Consider the following 17,750-nt stretch of genomic DNA (forward strand, 5'->3'; position numbering starts at 1 on the left):
TGTATGCTGAACATAGATTCTGCATAGATACTGTTTCAAACAATTGATAATTTTAGTCAAATTTCACAGGATTTGAACTGAGTCATTTTTAGTTTAAATCTGATTGATAGTTGAAATATTTGCTGTAGGGAGCTTATATTTGAAATGGAGATGCAATGGAAGGCTGAATATAGATACTTCATAATTAAAGATGATGAAAATATGTTTTATCCAAATTTTAACCCTTTACCTGTTTAATGTTCATGTAAAAAAAACTCTGCCTACTATGCATATATTATTAGACTATTTTCATAGTTTGTGAATTATACTTGTAATTTGTAGAACAATATCCAGACTACAATATTTTATGTTGCAAACAGAGCAGTGTAGTGGACATGATATTTATTATCATATGTTAATATAATAAACACCATGTCCACTACAGACCATAGTTATCTCCCCTTGATGTGTTAAAGTAGGCAAAATAAGCCCTGTCCGGGATTCTTCTTTGTTATTATTCAACAAATCTTTATCAAACTTTCAGAAATTAATGGCCATGTTGTAAACTTTCGCCTCTGTGAATTTGGTACGGGTCACATGACCCTGACCAGAGTTATCTCCCCTTGATGTGTTAAAGTAGGCAAAATTAGCTTTGTCCGGCCTAACTCCAGGGCAAAAAACCTAGACATGGAGGGGATGTACTTATTTCAAACAGTTAGCTCTAGGCGAGCTTTGCTCTTTGTTACTTTTTGTTGTATAAATGGTACAACATGTATTTTTATGCCCCCTCTCTTAAAAAAGGGGGGGGGGGCATATAGATTTGCCTTTGTCCGTCCGTCTGTCTGTCTGTCTGTCTGTCATTCCGTCTGTCTGTACGTTCCGAAAAGTTTGTGTCGCGTGTATCTCAAAAACCGTTAGTAGTTCAGACTTGAAACTTCATGGATGTAATACTCTGGGTGGGAACTTGCGCACCTGGGTATTTTCATCCGGCCAAAATTGATATTTACGGAGTTATGGGCCTTGATTTTGTGAAAAAATGGCATTTTTAGTTTGTGTCATCTGTAACTCTAAAAGCCTTTGTAGTGCAGACTTGAACTTCATGGATGTATTACTCAGGGTGTGAACTTGTGCACCTGGGTATTTTCATCCGGCCAAAATTTATATTTACGGAGTTTTGGGCCTTGATTTAGTGAAAAAACGGCATTTTTAGTTTGTGTCATCCGTAACTCTAAAAGTATTTGTAGTACAGACTTGAAATTTCATGGATGTATTATTCAGGGTATGAACTTGTGCACCTGGGTATTTATCCGGCCAAAATTTATATTTACGGAGTTATGGGCCTTGATTTAGTGAAAAAGCGGCATTTTTAGTTTGTGTCGTCCATAACTCTAAAAGCGTTTGTAGTAGTGACTTAAAACTGCATGGATGTATTATTTAGGGTGTCAATTTGTGCACCTGAGTATTTTTAGCCAGCTAAAATGTATTTTTACGGAGTTATGGGCCTTGATTTAGTGAAAAATCTGCATTTTTGACAAAGCACTAGTGGGGGCATCTGTGTCCTATGGACACGTTTTCTAGTTCATAAAAGAGTTCTTTAAGAATAAAAGTTAAAATGAAATTTTAGCTTTGTCTGATTTATTCCCAAATCATTTGAATTTTATGTATTATTAACTTGGAGGTGTGTTTCTTGAGGCTAGGAAATCCAGTCCCTACCTAGGTTTACAGACCGCTTAAAACTAGCACCTAGGTTTGGAAAGGTTGGGGAATAATCTTTCGTAGGCAAGCAAGGTCATTTTGCTAAAAGCTAGATCGTTTCTTTTTAAGCAAGATTAAAATCTACCTCTGACTTCCTCTTACTTTCAGAGTCTAGCTGAAGGAAACGCACATCTGATGACTTTAAAAAGTAGGACCCATGCAAACATTTTTGGACTGATTTTTCAACGAAAAAAATCGTCTATTAAAATAGTGATGTCCGGGCGGGCGGGCGTCCGCACAGGACCACCTTTTGGTAAAAGTGCTATAATTATTTTATCCTTCAATGGATTGCTTCCATATTTGGACAGTTGCTTCATTGGATAGTCCCTTTCATGTGACATTGACCTTGACCTACTTTTTGCCCCGGAAAATCCGTCCATAATGCGTTTCTCGATTTTATTTTTTTAGCTCACCTGAGCACAGCTCGGGGTGAGCTTTTGTGAACGAGCGTGGTCAACAATTTGCTAATAACCTAATAACCACTTTATAGGCCAGAATTTAGAACCTTGTGTCGCCAAACTTGCTCATAATGTTTTCTATTGATAATATCTCGACCGGAAGCTTTTTTTCTTCACTATTAGATCTATTTAGACAAATAATTGATATTTTGTTCCATGTTTAGGTCAATTATTTCAGGGTGACATGGCTTACGAGCATGTGCAAATAAACAAACTAGCTATAGCTTAGGTGGCCGAACTTACGTACTTCAAGGGGCTAGCTCACGTAAGAAGACTTTAAAAATTCCAATCATAGTCACACGGCCTGTAAACGTGGGCGCCACCTCTTTTTATGCCCCCAGAATCTGTGATTCGGGGGCATATAGGTTTTGCCCTGTCTGTCTGTTTGTCTGTCTGTGTCACGAAAACTTAACCTTGGCTATAACTTTTCAACCATTGGTCATAGAGCTTTCATACTTGGCATGTGTCTTCCTTGTGACAAGAGCTTTCCAGCTGTGCAAGATTTGTAACTCTGTCTGCAATATTTAAGGAGTTATGCCCCTTTAACCGAAAACTTAACCTTGGCTATAACTTTTCAACCATTGATCATAGAGCTTTAATACTTGGCATGTGTCTTCCTTGTGACGAGCTTTCCAGCTGTGCAAGGTTTGTAACTCTGTTTGCAATTTTGATGGAGTTATGCTCCTTTGAAATTTTGAGTTTTTTTACAAAAGTGCCGCCTGGGGGGCATTCGTGTTTCACAAACACATTTTTCTTGTTTTTAGATGCATTGAAAATGCCCCTATGCAACTTCACAGATACCAAGACATATTTCCACAATTTCCTAGATTGAAGCAGTTTGGATTAAGCAGACGATAATTTTATCGGCGGGTTCAGGGTTAAACTATCGTAAGCAAAATTATGTGTGGCCGCAGCCTCTTAATATAGCGACAAAAACATTTGACGTCATCTGCGAAGAGGACCTTATTGCGGAACAAACCATGACGTACGTCATAAAGCAGCTGCTTTCACACGTTTATGTTGATATTTATAGTTTATACTGCACACAGAGTGATAAAATGTTTTTCTACTAGACTATACAGTCCTATGTGACAAAAAGTGCAGGCTTTGATCAGCCGCCGGGCAGAACGAGGCGTCTGGTCAAATCTTGCACATTGTGTCCCTCCATAAGGTCCTTTTCCCACACAACGTCATTTTTCAGCCGTTTTAGATCTGCAGTCCTGTGCTTTTCAGCTTATTGTAGAGCTAAGCCATTAAAATGTTTAGTGTCCTGAAAAAAAATGAAACTGCGTAGACGGTCAGTGTGACACGTGCTCGCTTAGCCCATTCAGCCCTAGCGACGAGTTTCAGCGTCCTTTGCAAAAACGTGTAAACCAGATCAGAGGGCTCCTGATGGAGCCCTCTGATCAGGGTTTCACTTTTTGTAAAAAAAATTAGATTTATTCATATTTTTTTCTCAAAAAAATCCCCCAAAATCTCAGACTGAATTTGTCTTTATAGATCGCATGGAAAAGTCCATTTTAAGGCTAATGCTCAAGGAACTATCTGCACTTTTGTTTTAACGCACTTATGCCTAAAGTCGACAAAAGTAGACATAGGCAAATGGTGTAGACCCAGATAAGCGGACTATGTTTGCTCAACCTGAAATTTCCAAAAAAATCAAAAATCTTAACACTTTGGAAAGTTTGTCCTTATTGTATCAAAATAGACTGTTCCGTGGAATAAATTGGAAAATCCCACTATTAATTCAGGCATGAATAGTAGTGATGTACTGATTAATCAGAAAGTCAACGAATCGTTGACGAGTAGCCCTCTGACTTGACGATGACGGCCGCAAATATTCGTTGACGAAATTTGCCCAAACCCGAAAATGCTTCATTAGTACTGTAGAAGGCATGCGTCTTTGCCTTCGAAAAAATACTGCACTTTTATCACTAGTTTTTAATTGAAAGAAAGTATTTTTCTATAAGTTCTCTATATCCTCCTATATACCCCCAACTTTTGTGTCGGGGGATAACAATACTGTATCAAGCATCAAAGAGTATTATAGTAGTCATTTAACCTTTACAACATTAGTTCTAATGAAGTTTTGCAACTTTTCTCACAAACATTAATACTGTCCCTTTTAGTTGACTTTAGTCGATTAATCGTCAACTTTGACCACTGATTAATCGACGAACTTTTTGGGGGCTGATTACAATCACTAATGAATAGGTTAAGTGATTACCGAATTATTTTTTTAAAATGGTTCTTTCATATTTTACCTCATTCTAACTGCAAGTTCACGATTATACTAGCAAATGTTACTACCGCTGTTATGATATATCACTATACCGGTATATCGAGGGGTTGCTGCCAGAAGCACATAGCTCCTTCTGGCAGTAATCCCTCGATATCATTCGATGTAATTTACACAGGTTCTTAAGACCTCCAAACTGTGTGCAAGAATAGCGGTCCATTCAAGACCTAGGGACTGTTACAGAGGGACTTCGAAATTTCCTTAACATTGAGTTAATGTTTCGTTAATGTTTGCTGGTAAATAATGGTTACAGTAGTGAACTTGATTAAATTGACAACTCTTCCGGTTCCGGTTTGGTATTACTGATTGAATTATGGGATGTGTCAATTCTTATGCAAAATAGTTTGGATGCTGGGACTCTCACAGCTGGCGGTGTCTCACAAAGTTTCCATCTGTAGGTATTTGCAACGCTCAAATACATGTATAATGGCCACAAAATGTTTGAAAACGCTGGATTTTCTTAGTTTGTTAAAGCTTTTAATGGCATCATTGATTAAAAGGTTAAATACTGTGGTACACGTATTAAGGTTAGGTGTTGATAATAATGACAAAAAGTTATGTTTATTGTTTAGCGATTTATTAACACAACGAGCTTCATTAATACTAACCCTATCCAATACAGTAACAATTATTAACGTATAAAACATGATAAAAAGTATACATAATTCGAATTATCTGCACTGATTAACCCAATCATCCAAATTGGTAGAGCTGTTACGAGTATCCGAGTACTCGGATATCCGTGAATCAGGCCTAAAAATCGTGTACGGATATTCGTCATTGCCGAGATCGGTGGATCGCAATCTTTTGCACATTATATAAGTTATACAAAGTATAACGTTTTTGTTCATTATCTTGCCATTTTAAACTGTTCATTTCTGAACAGAAAGTAAAGAATCAATCTATAGGTAGCAACGAACCTTTGTCATTATATAAGATTCGATGATATTCTTGTATGAATTTTCAAAACACAAAAACATGTTTTGAAATTAAATCTTAAATCAGAATGACAATGAACAAGAAATTAATTATAATTTTATGGATATAAAATAATAAATAAATAAATCGGGCTTATTGGTTGACAGGACTGATACACACACGCTTTGTAAAATAAATAATTTGCCAGCATTAACGTTTGACTTAAATGATTCGTATGTGAGCTATTCACTAGGAGAAAGAAACTACTGAGTAAGAACAGTCATAAGGGTATTGCTAGTATTTGCTATCTTTCCATTGCTGTGTTGTTATTATTATGTCTCCCCTTCTCTGAAAGGGGGAGACATATTGTATTTGTAGTTATTCTTATTCTTATTCTTATTATTCTTAGTCTTCTGGGAATTTTTTTGTCCGAGGCAGAACTCGGAAACTACTTGAAGGAATTGATTGAAACTTGGAACATAGCTAGATGGCGATGTGAAGTTGTGCCCCTTGCAAGAGTTATAACTCTAGACCATTTTTTTTGCAGAGTTATCTCCCCTTTTTCAATTTTTTAATGGTGTACTTTGTCCAGAGCAGAACTCAGAAGCTACTTGAAGGAATTGATGGAAACTTGGAATATAAATAGATGGCGATCTGCAGTTGTGCATCCTGCAAGAGTTATAACTCTAGGCCACTTTGTTGCAAAGTTATCTCCCCTTGTTCAATAGTTAAATAGTGTAAACTTTGTCCAGAGCATACTATGACAACTACTGGATGGAATTTTATAAAACTTCATACAATTGTAAAGCTCAATGAGAGGAAATGCATTATTCAGGGGCCATAACTCTTAATTACATAATCACAGAGTTATGTCCCTTTGTTACTTTTTCTTATCTAGTTCTTCTTCTTATTCTTCTGGGAATTTTTTGTCCGGAGCAGAACTCGGAAACTACTTGAAGGAATTGATTGAAACTTGGAACATAGATAGATGGCGATGTGAAGTTGTGCACCTTGCAAGAGTTATAACTCTAGGCCATTTTGTTGCAGAGTTATCTCCCCTTTTTCAATATTTTTATAGTGTACTTTGTCCAGAGCATAACTGAGAAACTACTTTAAGGAATTGATTGAAACTTGCAACATAGATGGCGATGTAAAGTTGTGCATCCTGCAAGAGTTATAACTCTAAGCCAATTTGTTGCAGAGTTATCTCCCCTTGTTCAATAGTTAAATAGTGTAAACTTTGTCCAGAGCATACTATGACAATTACTGGATGGAATTTTATAAAACTTCATAGAATGGTAAAGCTCAATGAGAGGAAATGCATCATGCAGGGGCCATAACTCTACTTTACCTAATTACACAGTTATTTCCCTTTGCTACTTTTTCTTATTTGGAGCATACCATGAAAAGTATTGGATGTAATTTGATAAAACTTCATAGAATGATAAAGTTCAATGAGAGGGATTGCTTTGTACAGGAACCATTACTCTAATTTACTTCATGACAAAGTTGTCTCCCATTCTTTAGGTCAAACATATGCTAGGGGAGACATCTGTTTTCGACGCTATGCTCGAAAACAACACCCATCTAGTTTTCAAACTGAATTTCGATGAACAGATGATGAAAGCTATAACACAAATATCAAAATAGATATTATTTTACAACACAAATTTAAAGAAAATGATTTTCGTAAGGTGTTTATGTGGTCGTTAATTAATGCTGATGATTCGTGGTTCGATCTGTGAATCGTCATCTCTGACTCGTGGATCGAATCGGATCGCCACTTGACCGGCGATCCACAGCCCTACAAATTGGACAATCATTATGTAATAATTAAAATTGATAATAGAACTATCACTAAAATATTTTGATGCTCTTTTCTGACAATATTGTCAATATTGTCAAACATTCTATTTTATCTAGAAGTCGGAGGCAAAATTACCTATTTATATTTCAAAGTGATATAAACCTTCAAAGCAAATAAATAGGATCCTGATGAAACAACTACAGATGCTGTCTCGACGGGGTCCAAACTATTTACATATCAAATTGGTTACAGGGTTGATTGTTCATACTTCTTTATATCCAGAAGTTCTTTTTACAATATTCAGTTAAAAAAAACTAATGTCTTGCTGTCAGTTTTTGATTGCCTCCAACTGTCCCCACTTTCAGGAAACGACTTAAGCCTCTTGGTGGGCCAATTTGGAAATTGGTTCCTGATCCAATTTTGTTAACAGATCTGATCATCATGTCTACTAGAAGTAAGACATGTTATATCTAAATCCATACATTTTGAAATTTTAAATTCATTCAGCCCTAGTGTCAAAGATAAGCGTGGAATCATACCGATTCGACCCAATAGCTTAATGCATTTTATATATTATATATAACATATTGGGTCTAAAGCCCCAGTAAAATGATGGGTCTGACCCAAGAAGTTGGTGACACTAAAAAGGTACCTATGTCTCAAGATTTTCTGATGTATATTGATATACATAGCATTCCAACAGTCAATCTATACTGTATATAGGACAGTGACGCCTGTATCACTATTATATCTAGTAGGTCCCAATAAATATGGATAGGATTATAGTCCCAATAAGTTGGCGAGTTTAAGTATATATATATATATATATATATATATATATATATATATATATATAACTAGGCATGTTTATCAAGGATTGGAACGGTCAGTAAAATGTAAATTTACTGGGGGTTTAAACCATTTTAAGTGCACAAACCTCACTCTTATCCCAAAAATCCTAAATGAAAATAAAACGCAAAGGGTAAATTTTATCAAGGTATGCATTAACTTGTGGAAACTTAACAATAAAACAAATAATAATAGACTTATAGTTAACCCACAAGTACTTCTATGATTAGAGATCCCAACTCTGTTTGGTACGATGCAGTCATTGTTTAAAACTATAAACACCACACACAGTCTGCCTTATAAAATAAAAGGTTTAAAACTGTGTGGTCATAGAGTTTCATAATAAAACGCATCATTGTACTAAAACTGGGAACAAATAAAGACACTATTATTAAAAATAAAAGCGACATGTATTAGATAATCTTTTCTTCCAAATAATTTGAAAATGTAAAATGAAGTCACATGCCAAAACACACCGAGTCAGCCAAAACAGTTTTAGCCAAAAAAGGCTTTAAAGATAAGATGAATTAGCAAAATCTTCATAAAATCAAAGGACTGAAAGCTTAGTTATGTAAGGATGCAATATTCAACTCTTTATTTTTTTCAGGAAGTTAACATTTCCAACAATTATCGCTTGTATAGGGATAAACACCATGCAGCATAATCTCTTGAATAATTTCTAAGGAACTCCTAAAGATTACACAATAGTACGATCACAATATTCAATAACATTAATATCTTGTAAACGTCTACACCAAACTGCACATTCAAACCATTTGAGTTGAAACAAAAGAGCTTAGGTACATTACTTGATAAAGTACAGATTTCATCTCATACAATGGTATTTATATCTATAAACTAAAGTTGTCGATAACCGAGGCGAAGTGCTTATTTCTTTGACTCGTCCAGAAACGACGTGTCCACTTCCTCCTCTGTGAAATGAGTGTTGTCATTGATCCACTCGTAGAAGTTGCCAACGTTCGTGAACACACTGTAGAAGTTCCAATTGTTGCATCCCCCGGGTCCGAACGACACGACGCCTGTGAGAACCCACCGGAACTCTCCAACCGCCTCCATGAGCAGACCACCACCGGTATCCCCTGGGCACACGTCACCCATGCTGCGTCTCTGAAATTTGTTATTGATAGCTGTTGTTTTACTATTTTGTATAGCTTCAGCTAAACAAAGCTGAACAATATGCACACAAAAACAGATACAGCTATATATTTATCATTAACTGGTGTATTGAATGCGAAGCTTTAAAGATCACTTTTAACCAAATGTTGTATTTATTGTTTACTATAACATAAACTATAAAACTATACTGGGCCTATATTCACAAACGTCGGAAATATGACTTTTTATATTTAACAAAACGTCCAGTTATTTTTAGTTAAAGTGGCCATATAACATGAACATTATCCTACTGACATATAATGGTATAAAACAAATCCAGTTTTAATTTGTGGTACCGATTCTCAAACTAAAAATAAAAAATAATCACATTAAAAATAACGTCTCTCAGTTTGAAAATAGTGTTATTTCAGTTATATTGGCAAAAATACATTTATCAGTCAAAACACTTACAAGTTTTCCAGCACAGAACATGTTGTCTGTCAGTTGAATGTTTTGTCCGGCAAATGGAAGATTGTCAACACAGTCTGCTTTGGCTGCATATGGCATATAGACTTGCTGAAAAATCGAAACTCACATTTATTTTATCAATAAATCAATAACGACAAAACTTTATAACGCTGGAATCCTATTTAATAAAAAATACGTTCGAGCACTAGAAGGCTTGTTCGAAATTATCATTCGAAATCAGCATGCTGTTGATATGAAGCAGGTCAATCGTTAGTTTAAAGAGACTTTACACCATACAATTCCCTACCAAAAAACACATTGTGATACACCATAAATTAAACATCGGTACAATGCATTGAATCTTATTTATTGATGTATCACATTGCTTACGACACATGCATGTTCCGCGGTGTTGGCGCATTTTCGAAATTCACCTTGCTTGTCTACCACGTAAATCCCAGTAAGTTTAAACAACGCGTCGGTATGTGTATCTGTACTTATAAACAGGTATGATTTAAACAGGGAAAGAAACCACTATGCGCTATTTCAAAATGGGGAATCACAGATGAGACAGCAACATAAGTGTTGCGTATGTTATTTTAATCATGTTATAAGATGTATTTACTGCTTGTTTGATCGAGCCAAAAATAATTTCTTGATTGAATTACTTTTTTAAAACAATTTTCACATGTTTCTCAGGGACTAGCAAATTTATTTTAGAAACGAACAATGGAAACCTCAGGGACAAGCCAAACTGGAGATAGTCTAAAACCAAACTTTTATATCCTGATACGTGTATCATAACTAATATGAACTAAGGCGCTGCCTCTACGGGCTTGAATTGTTATTGCCGGACACTAAGTTTACTTAATGACTAAGTGAAACATACTAGGAGTAAAAGGGAATCTTTTTTTTTTGTATATGTTAATAAAACTTTTTTTAATAACAAGCAGTTCTGTTGCTGTTATCAATTTATTTTGTGTATACGCAACAATCTTCAATAATAGTGTATACATTATATATAATGCATTACTTATATTATATTTTATATGAAGTTTAGAGTTATTCTTCTTAATTAACTTAAATAAAGCTTGTATGCATTTGAGATCAAGTACACAAACGCATTTGAGGAATATGTTACAAAAAACAAAAACAAAAAACAACAAGAGCTGTCACAGAGACAGCGCGCTCGACTATTCCGCCGCTTTTCGGTGTAGTACTGAAAAGTTTTGGAGAACATGCATTGATCACTGTTATATTAGATTTCAATGCAATACATGATGTGCTGAGATATTTACATAAATTAAATTGGAAAATATTTGAGGTGGTACACCAAACTTTAACATAACTTGTAAGTTGAAAAAGGGGCATAATTCTGTCAAAATTCTCCATACAGTGACCTCCTGTGTACAGGTTGGGAGCATGATGGTGAACAAGCGTGCGAAGTTTCAAAACAGTATGTCAATGGACTTTGAAAATATTTGAGGTGGTACGCAAACTTTAACAAAGTGGTAATGCTGACACTGACACTAGGATAGCTCTCCTTATTCATCGAATAGTCAAGCTAAAAATGATCACATATCAATAATATATCAATAATGTTGCATAGAAGTATATTACAAGCAGGGGTAATTATAATTTTAACTATAATTAGATGGGCAAAAATCTATTTAAATATGATGGTAAAACATGGCAAAACATTTCATTAATTACTAATAATTATGATTGTATATGAACAAAATGTAGCCAAGCAGCTCTGGAAAATTGTCTGCAAAATATCTCAGTGAGAATACAGAATATATTCTTATTTGTTTGTTACAAAAACATACACCACACCCCCGCCAAAAAAGTTGCAAAATGTTAATTATGAACAAATGTGTTGTTCAGATTTTAACGGCAAATACAATTCTGCTTTAATTACAGAATTATCTTAACGATGATTTCAATAAACTTTAAAATAATTTGTGTTTACAATAACAAATCTGACAAACATCATGTATAATGATCAAAATTATCTAAATTTCAATTAATGAATATTGTAAACAGCTTTGCTAAAATCAGGTATAAACCAAAAGACCTGTGACAGTTAAATATGCAGCAACACATGTATTGTTTACAGATTACCAACAGTGACCTTTTTGTCTTGCTTTTTGATAATCAGGTTGTTTTTTTTTACATCTGGTGGGAAATAAAATTGTATGAATAAATTAATGTTAAAATTTTCTAACTTTTAAAGGCCCAATATGTTATGACCTCTTATGAGGTATATTCAAAATGAAGCATGAAAATAGTCAAAACCAATTGTTCATATCATGGGACTCAAGACCCAGTGTAATAAAGATTAAACTTATCAAGGTGTAATTACAAGCAATTAACTTCTAACCCTCACATAATGTTTAGCCCACAGGGTGATCTAAAAAGAAAAGATAAATTGCAATTACAATCATCATTCAACAGAGCTGAAAATATATTCTAAATTTAGCACCTATATAGAATATATAATAAAAATAATCAAGTCAGTTATATTGTTGGAACACACCCAAATAAGAACCCAGTGAAAAACTGTCAGCTGAGATCACTAAGCACTATTTCATATATTTTTTTATATTTGTTGAGTGTACCAGCCAATAGAGCAAGACCAGATTTCAGTTCCAAAAGTGTTCTCAAAAGCACAATCAATGTTTTCTGTAATGACAGCTAGATCTTCAACGTTTAACATATATATCAGTTCAACAACATACAGTGATCTTGGATCCATTGACAGTTAAAACACCATAACAACTATACACCGAACTGGTGTCTTCTTGAAATAAATCATGAATAAAAGAAACCGAACAAACCAGCAAAAACTGAAAGTATCTGGTTTTAAATGCTAAATATGGCACAAAATTAACAGAAACTCAATTGTCTATACGTTGCTCAATTATTACATATTTGCTGTAAATGTCACATTTTGTATTATTCACACAAACAAGTTTGACAGGGGTGACTAACATCTGCATTCTCTTGAAATATGGGAGTCTGTGCTGCATCCGGTTTCAAATTGTTTGACCACTTCAGGCTGCTAGCACATCAGAATCTACAAATAGCATAAATGCAATGTTTTTAACAGAATAAAAGTACTAACTACTACTGTGAAGGTATACCAGTTAACAATCATTTGAAGCATACACATTTCTTTATGTAGTCATAAATTTGATATAGTCACATATGGTGATAACTAAAGAAGTCCAACTTCAACACAAACTATTTATTGATGAAACAACGTTTCGGCCATTCGGCCTTCATCAGGTTGTATGTATATAATAAACAGGAAATGACGTCAACATAAAACGACGTCAACGTTGATAACGTTGATATAGTTACATAATGATAGTCATAGTGTAATTTGACGGTTTCAAAGATCAAGACAAAATAGATGAAATATATTATGTTTGAATATTTTGCAATGAGTATTAAACAACTCCAAGGTAATTGACTTCAAAGAAGCAATTTGGAGGAGTCAGAAATGCACTTGCTTAGAATCTCTTCTTACTTGAACACATTTTCCATTCTCTGGAGGTGGTATGGAATTCCAGACAGAACTATCTTGAACAGGATTTTTTGTCCATAAAGGTCGAGCTTCAGCAACCAGGTGGCTATAAACCAATACATTTGTGGTTTTACAGAATGTTGAAATGTATTAAGAAGTATTGAGGGATAAGTCAAAAACCTGAAATTTATAAAAAAGCAAACAAAATAGTTCATAAGAAAATGATATAATCTCATGGCCATGACCGGAAATAATTTACAACCAGCATGAAACAATGTTATTTAAGAATGAAACAAACACATCAGATAAACTTAAAAGATTCAAACTTGCTACTGTTTGGATACATTTTCATAAAGTGATTGTGAAATACTAATAATTTACCGCATGATGTCTAATCCAATTTGAGTTCGGCTGGCTGGTCTGTCATCATCCTCATCTCCAACCTGTTGCAAACAATAACAAATTAATAATAAGTTATTAAGGAATTGGATTACTAAAATATGTCCACTATACCTGGTTGATGTAATTACTAAAAATCTTATTTTCATAAGGACATTCACTAAAGGCTTCGAGTTGGGTTGGTGAAGCTGGTATTTATGCATCAGTCAATTGTAACCATGCGCCCCCCCAGGTCTGGGGAATAGCAGGGACTTTGACTTCTGGTCAAGCCAACCCTGGCTAAAATCTCCGCTCTGCGAGGACGAACAACTGGTAAAATCCATGCCAAATGCCCCCGCACCCCAAGGACTCTTGGTAGGCCCATTCCCCGCTATATTTTGCGCAAAGACGAAACCACCGCATTTTTCCGGCACTGTGGGGCCACCTGAAAGGTAACTAGAGCTATCACTGAAGGTGATTAATACCCCTCAACGCCGGCCTGATATGAAATTGCAGTCAACTATTTGGAAAGCCAACCTATAAATGACAGATTTATTTTATGGACTATTGTCATTGTAATTTGCTAAAATAGTGTAATGATTCATGTACACTGAACTCCTTCTCATTGTGCTGTACCATCGTATTAAGTTTTATTACATTCCATCCGGCTCAAATAGAATTTTGGTTCCTATACACTGCACTTCCTCTCATTATGATCTATCACTGTATGAAGTTTTATTAAATTCCATCCAATAGTTTTCAAGTTATGCTCCGGACAAGAAAAAATAACAAAGTGCAGTAACTCTGTAATTAGCTGAAATAGAATTGAGGTTCCTATACACTGCACTTCCTCTTATCATGATATATCACTGTATGAAGCTTTATTAAATTCCATCCAATAGTTTTTAAGTTATGCTCGGGACAAGAAAACAAGTATTAAAGGCCATAACTCTGTAATAAGCTAAAATAGAGTTATGGTTCTTGTGCACTGCACTTCCTCTCATTGTGCTTTACCATTGTATAAAGTTCCAATTAATTCCATATAGTAGTTTGCAAGTTATACTCCAGACAAAAAAGTAACAAAGGGCAATAACTCAGTATTAAGCAAGAATAGAGATATGGTTATTGTATACGGCTCTTCCTCTCATTATGCTCTACCATTATATGAAGATTCAATCAAATTCCATCCAGTAGTTTTTAAGTTTTGCTCCGGACAAAGTTGCAACAGACCGACCAACAAACCGACCGACCACAGGGAATAAATATAATTAAAAGTTAGAAAAAACAACAACATGATAGTATTTAACAGTTTTTTCCATTGATTTTTTAATTGAATTGTCCCTGACATGAGGAAATAGTAACTAGAATATTTTTTGCTTCTTATATTGATACTTATTGTTTAGGGTGGTGAAAGTTATATCCACAGATTTCCTAAAAAAAGATGAAGTTTACAGATCTGCAACCTCACATTTGACAGTTGAGACATTATTTAGATTTTATATAAGATGAAAGAATCAGCTTATTTTTGTATCATTACAAAAACAGATCTCAAGTGTATGAAAATGTCCCTTGAATTACATTTTTCCTAAAACATTATTAAGTAACAGGGCTTTTTCTGCCTAATTTGGGAAAAAGACCCTAGACATTTTGGATAATTTTGCGTCGTGAAAATTCTGAAATTAACTGTTAAAAGAAAAAGCTGTCTAGTCTCCTTAGGAAATGATTTTATATTAGTTAAATTCCCTTTAATAGAACCCAAATGGCTGGAATATCAATCCTTGGGTGTAAATATCTATTGCAATTAATCAATCATGACAGATAATGTTTCATACAGATATATCTGAATGTGATGAAAATCAATGATTTCTGAGTACAATTATCAGAAAAAACTTTACATCACATAATTTATTAGGATGTTGAAAATGAAGCAGTACATTTTAAAAGACTTTCTAAAACAAATTCTAAAAGTCGAACCCGTGGGTACTATAGAAAAAGCCCTGAGTAAGTACTACGCTTTTTGCCCCATGAAACATATTTTTTTATACTAAATAAATTCCAATGAAACTGTCCAATATGTATCTAAAACTCACATTGGCAGCTTGATGGTTTATGAAAGGCTAGACACCAGATGGTCCAAAAATCAGCAAAAAATATTATTTCCCTGTTCATATTGTGAATATTTAGCATGTAAATTAGAACAGACTCATATACTGACAATATTTTTAAATCAACAGGTATTTATATGGTACACAAACAGTTAATTTTAAATTGGTAAAACACAAAAAACAGCAGAGAAGCATTGCGCCATTCGCAAAGGTTTTCACTATTTCTTTTTTCTTGCAACTGTACAATCTGGTGTCCCTTAAAGTTGCACTCCCACAGACGTTTTGACAACTTTCTTATTTATGTCGTTTAACGAGCCATTTTTTGTGTAAATGCATAGAAACAAGTTATATAAGACTCCTGACAAAAAATTTGATCGCAGATCTTAATATCTTATTTAAAAAAATGATTTTTATTCATTTTTCTTAAACCGTTAGTAACGTTATAAAAACATTAAACATTAATGCACCAGTCAAATGTAACCACGCCCCCAGGTCCAGCCAACCCCGGGTAAAATCCCCGCTCTGCGGGAACAAACTGGTGGTTAAACCCCGACCAAATGCCCCTGCACCCCAGAGACTCAATATAAGGTCCAATCTCCGCTAAATTTAGCGCTAAGACAAAACCACCACGGTCACCCGGCCCTGCGGGGCCACCTGGAAAGTAAAAACACGGCCCATTTCCGCGGCTATCCCCGGTTTACCCCCGGATCTGCAATCAGATATTTTATCAGCAATCTTTTATAATTGGTTTGCAGATATTTACGCAAATATTTGCTCTTTCCAAGGCAAAAAAAAATAATGTAAAAACGGTAAATCTGTGAGAGTTCAGCTTTAAATTCTATCACTTAGAAATGAAAATACATGACATGAATAGGATCATTGCTCCATAGATCTACTAAATTGTCATTATTTATTGTCAGAATTTGAATTTATCTATTGAAGTACAATTGGGACAGAAAATTGTACGACAATTGCAGGGCTGGAACCCGGGACCCCTTTGCTAACAGGGCGAGTTCTTCACCAACTGAGCTACTGAGATGCTTTCACATTTTCTGACAATCTAAATAAAGAGGATGGCACCATGCCATAACCTACGTGCGATAACTTTAAGAAAGAATAAATAGTGAATTTATTTTGTTCTAGTGTAAAATCCTGATGTAAATGAATTTCACTGTGTGAGAATCAAAAGCTATAATTTAAGAGTAACGAACTGAAATATTTTGCGATCTATCACAAACATAACAATTTAATTTTAGACCCTATAAGTGTATAAAATAGCATTCAATTATAATTATTGAAGTAGGGCAACAAATTATAATTTGTTTACAAATGTTACATTATTTCGGATATGAAGTTGTCCAAATTGTGTCCCAGCCCTCTTAGCACTGGCATTCAAAATTTATTTGAGAGCTGGCTGAAATTTCAAACAGTAAAAAATTATCAATATGTTTGAAACAGTTAAAGATTGTTTATAAATGTCCAGAAATCTTCACAAAGCATATATAATAAAAATGTTTTGAATTTTGCTATGCCTATGCTTTACTATATTAGAGCTGGCATTGTAAATGTCTTGTTAATTTTACATGAACAATATCGCTTTTTAAGTAATTCATATAGATTGTGTTTTAAGAACAAATTGAGAAGAAAATATTTCTCTACCATATTCTATCTCAAGTCAAAACAGCTGTTAGGAAGAGTAAATTGCACACCTACAAGCATGTTAAAAACTTCTGAAAAATATTGCAAAAACCGTCACTGTTTTTGTGCTGAACTGATGATCCGGAGAACGAAAGGTTTTATTAACATTGCTTGTCGGGCGGGGAAACCCCTCCCGAACCACCCCCATTTACATAATTAATAACATAACTGTCATTTTTTACTTTGTAGGAAAGAGTTTGTCTAAAACTGTCTTGCATGCTTATACATGCCTTCAGCTGAATAATTTTGAAAAGAGGTTAACTTAAAAGAAATTCTGTGCGGAAATATGTGCCAGTTTAAGCACGACATGTCAATACATTTCATCTCGCCTTAAGGTATATATCCTTTTGAAAACCATTGTAAAAATAAATCACCAGTTAGACACTGT

At 34.6% G+C, this 17,750-nt stretch overlaps 1 protein-coding gene across 1 annotated transcript in view; it reads right to left on the minus strand.

The window, feature by feature from the left end:
• Positions 1–8,111: 8,111 nt before the first annotated feature.
• LOC128216948 (uncharacterized) overlaps positions 8,112–17,750 on the minus strand; it is a 33,511-nt gene continuing 23,872 nt past the window's right edge. The window contains exons 8-9 of the transcript XR_008258161.1: positions 9,653–9,757; positions 8,112–9,193 (exon numbers count right to left, since the gene is read on the minus strand). The gene's annotated coding sequence lies outside the window, so the exon portion shown is untranslated. The remainder of the gene's footprint in view (positions 9,194–9,652; positions 9,758–17,750) is intronic.

This window comes from Mya arenaria, chromosome 14 (assembly GCF_026914265.1).
Source record: "Mya arenaria isolate MELC-2E11 chromosome 14, ASM2691426v1".
In the NCBI taxonomy this organism is placed as follows: domain Eukaryota; kingdom Metazoa; phylum Mollusca; class Bivalvia; order Myida; family Myidae; genus Mya; species Mya arenaria.